The sequence below is a fragment of the Dermacentor silvarum genome, chromosome 1 (assembly GCF_013339745.2).
Source record: "Dermacentor silvarum isolate Dsil-2018 chromosome 1, BIME_Dsil_1.4, whole genome shotgun sequence".
Lineage (NCBI taxonomy): Eukaryota > Metazoa > Arthropoda > Arachnida > Ixodida > Ixodidae > Dermacentor > Dermacentor silvarum.
In genome coordinates, this window is record NC_051154.1 from 311,553,741 (window position 1) to 311,558,334 (window position 4,594).

The following is a 4,594-nucleotide window of genomic DNA, read 5'->3' on the forward strand; positions in this document are numbered from 1 at the left end:
GTATAATTTTTTTTATCTCAGTGACCTATGTAGCAGTGGAATCCTAAGTAGCGCTAAAAATGCAAGGGCAGGCATAAGAAAGGCAACACACGGCGTTCGCATTAGCGCTACTTAGAATGTCAGCGTGACAGAACAATTAGCGCCAATTACTGCTTCAGACTTATGCTACCTCAGAGAGAGTCTAAAATTGTTTTATTCTTGCTACATTTACGTAAGAGAATTTAAGCCAGCGCCCCCAACATAATCCCCAGTTTTTCGCTGATATCAATTCCTATACGTACTTCTCGAGAAACAGGGGTCCGTCCTCAAGATAGGCGCGCTGACTCGAATGCCTGGTATATCATCTGTTTGGTGAGCTATAGGTTACGTTGGCTTAGCTACCTATAGTGCCATGCAAAATGTACCAGCAAACATTGTCGTACGGAGCAAGTGTTTCATTGTCGAATTAGTGCATGAATCGCAAGTTGCCGCAGCTCTCATAATGGCTGTTTCATTCGGATGATGTCTGTCCTGAATGACAACAGTGAGGCCAATGTCAGAGACGGCGTCGTTTCTGGGTGCCACGGAAGGTACCGGGACTCTCTGCAGCTGTTGCAGACACTGTAAATACTGTACATGATCGAAATTCTTCTCTTTCAATATCCTAATAATGATGTTTTCCATCTCGCTCTTCTTCTTTTTTTACTGTCTTCTATTTGGTGCACTTTGACCCGTTACCCTGCTGACAGATGTTCAAGTGTCAATAACCACCTATAGATTTATGGTGCGGCCAGCGAAATTGCTCCCTCCCTTTCTTTCTTTTGACGGTAACAAATAAAAAAGTAATGGAGATTTTCTCCTACGTCCCTCCACCTAGCTTTCAATACTACGTGATTACCATGTGACCACCCGGCGGGCTTAGACATACGGGCAGCTTCAATCGCGATTGTGCGTCACGGGCATGGAGGGATAGGGCTTGAAGTTGAGGCGGGAGGACGATGTCACGAAGTCAGGCTTCGCGATTCGACGTTGTCTGACGCTGTTACTGCCTTTTCCTCCGGGCATGGGAGCCTCGGCGCTGTAAATGATAAGCGAACCCGCACCTTCCCGCTTTGAAGATGGTCAATGCCTTCTTCTGTTCATGGTAGGTTTTAGCAGCTGCGGCCGTCATGCATCAGCATCAGGCATCGCCGACGAAGCCACCTACGAAGCCGACACAATGACGCAACCGCGCTTGAGACGACTAGAAAACGCCGTTTTTCATATAGTGACAACATACGATGCTTTTTGGAATGTTGTACATCCTTATATTATATGAATATGCCTGCGAGATTATCACATGACGTTTTCTGGTTATGCTTCTCCTCTTCCATGACCGAAAAAGACAATACTGAGAGGTATAAAGGCCAATTTTGACATTAAGTCGACACGGCGGATCATCGACGAGCATGTGGCGTACATAAACCGTTCAGCTACCTCGTGCAGGTGCTTGATCATGGTCTGGGCGGATCAACGATAGTGCCGCAGTCTGACCAGTCTTCAAAAAATGCAGTCGACCATCCCTCTCTGCCAAACTTCGCTAAGTGCACTTGGATCACAACTACGACACCGATGTGACATCGCTGCCTTCATGACGCCATTTCTTCACTGTTTTGGGGCGCGTCACTTGAGGCGCCGCCTATTCTTCACGTGACGTCAACGCATCGGTTTATAAGGGAACAGCTCCAGACCTACACTTTCAGTGGACACGGCGGACCATCGACGAGCATGTGGCATAAACCGTTCTGCTACCTCATGCAGGTTAGTATCTACTATAGAACGATTAGAAGTGATTGTCGCGGTCTTTTGGTCTTGCCGTGCCCCCTACGGTGTGTTTCTATTGTCCACGATTTGTACTGCGTATGCTTGCTGCTGATGTGCGGCGACATCGAGTTAAATTCTGGTCCCACTGACGGTAGCGAGGCCTCTATCGAGTCCATGCTGAAAGAGTTGCTGTCTGGTCAGAATAAACTGGCAGCGGACGTGACTGCGCTCAGGGAGCAACATAATAAGGTGGAAAACGTTATCGCGGGTTAAGGAACCAGATTCATTGAATTAGAAAAACGAGTCTCGCGTGTAGAGGACCTTGAGCGTACAGTAAGATCACTAGAAGCGAAGTTGACTGATCTGGAGGATAGGAGCAGGCGATCCAATCTGGTAGTCTTTGGCATTCCGGAGGATATCGGCGAAACTGAACCTATTCTTAAAAATAAAGTTCTTGACGAGGCGTTTTCTGCAAAGCATGCTGTTCTTTGCAAATCTGTCGGCAAAATGCATCACCTTGCTAACAAAGGTAACAAGAGACCAGTGATCATTTACTTCCAGGATTTTACCGAAAAACACACTTACACACTGTACGCCCGCTGTACTTACAAAAACACACTGTACGCACTTTTTCTTAAAAAGTGCGTACAAATTAAAGGGTAGTCGAATAGATATTGAAAACGATTACTCGCGCAGCACACTAAGGAAACGAAAACTCTTGTGGGATAGTGCTAAAAGTGAATAAGAACAAGGCAAGAAAGTTTGCTTAATTAATTATAAGATGCGTGTCAACAATGAGCTATTTCACATGGGATGACAGTAAGAACTTGAGGATAAAAATTGACGGCCATAAAATACTTCGAAAAATCCCGGCCGCGGCGGCCGCATTTCGATGGAGGCGAAATGCAAAAACGCCCGTGTGCTTGCGTTGTAGTGCACGTTAAAGAACCCCAGGTGGTCAAAATTAATCCGGAGCCCTCCACTACGGCGTGCCTCATAATCAGAACTGGTTTTGGCACGTAAAACCCCAGAAAGAAGAAAATACTTCGAAAAATGCTTGACTTGCTTGACTTAACTGCTGACACTTCCCCTTATGCTAAATAATTGAGAATTTTAAACATCAACGCCCGCAGTGTCGTTAATAAATCAGAAAGACTTGAGGCAACCATCATGGGTTACAATCCCCATGTAGTTGTGATAATAGAAACATGGTTGCATGACTGAAGATGCCGTCGTGTTTCCTCCATCTTATCGAGCCTATTGCCGTGACAGGTGTACTAGAGGGGGCGTGGTAGCTGTTTTAGTAAAACAAACTATATCCGCTACTCTGTTCTATCAGGCCGATAACTAGGAATCTGTTATAATAAAGCTTACTTGCTGGGATAAATCATTTTTGCTATTTGCCGTTTATCGAGCACCTGACTCGCCCCCAGAATTATGTCGTGATCTTTTTGAACACATGTTTACATTCGCAAGCGATAAGGTACTACTTGTACGCGACTTTAGCCTACCAGATAATGATTGGGAGAACGATGCTTTTCTGCCCCTGGAATAATTCACACTTAGGTTACTTGCATGACATCATTCTGTCTCACAATCTACAACAGGTTGTTAAGCAGCCAACGCGCACCTGTGGTAAGCCAGAAACCATACTAGATGTCGTTTTTGTAAGTCGTTGCTTAGAAAACGTTTTTGTTTCGATTGAACCCGGAATTCCTGATCATAGTGTGGTCTATTTTTCTTGTCCTTTGGAAGTGCACCAAAAAAAATGCAAAACAACCACTGTTGAAGGTTTCTCTCGTGCCAGAGACGAAAGTGATTTGGATTATCTTGAACATCCTTGATAACTTTCACGGTAACAACGCTACTGTGCTTTGGGATAATTTTAAAGAAATTATCACTGACTGCCTTAGCAACTTTATTCTCAATAAAACTAAAAACTTTCAATACTACTCCCTGCATAATGAGAGAGATCTTATACCTTAAAAGAAAAGTTAATCGCTTAAGATTAAAATGTGCCTCACGGGTTTTGATTCACGAAATCCAAAATAAACTAAACCAACAAGTGCGGCAAGCTAAGCGCTGGTATTTTCACCATACATTGCCAGAAGTCAATCGAACGGCACCGCAACATTTTTGGGCTTTTCTAAGTCAACTGACCAAATTGTTCACGAGGGCCATGTTGTTGTCGAAAAACAACGTATCGTGGAGCACTTCAATCATTATTTTCAGAGTTTTCTTTGCCATTTCAATGGTGGTATAAACCTTAACCGCATGTCAGGTAACTCGAACTCTGATAATGTTTCGCAACCAAGTGTAGTGTCGATCTTGCTGAACCTCAAAGCTAAAGCACCTCCAGGACCAGAGGACATACCAAACGCTTTTCTGCGCAGGTATGCTGAAGCGTTAGCCCCTTTTCTTCTTGTTATCTTTCGTCCCTCGTTATCTTCAGCTAATCTAAAAACTGGCTAACTGCGCGTGTCATTCCCATACTGGAAAAAGGTGACAAAACCCTAGTGACCATTTATTGTCCGATATCATTAACTTCATCATGTTGCAAGTTAATCGAACATATTATAGCTAATGAAATAACCAAATTTCTAAGTGACAACAATGTACTTTCTCCTCACCAGCATGGTTTCCATAAAGGTTTCTCTACTGTGACACAACGACAATTATTCACAATTTTGCACCTCGAGAATTCACCGTGAAGCGGGAGCCATGGATGCCGCCATGTTCGACAACGCTATTTCTTAGCGTCCGCACTTTGCGAGCGTTAGCGTTGAACACTAAATCACGAAAATAGAGTACG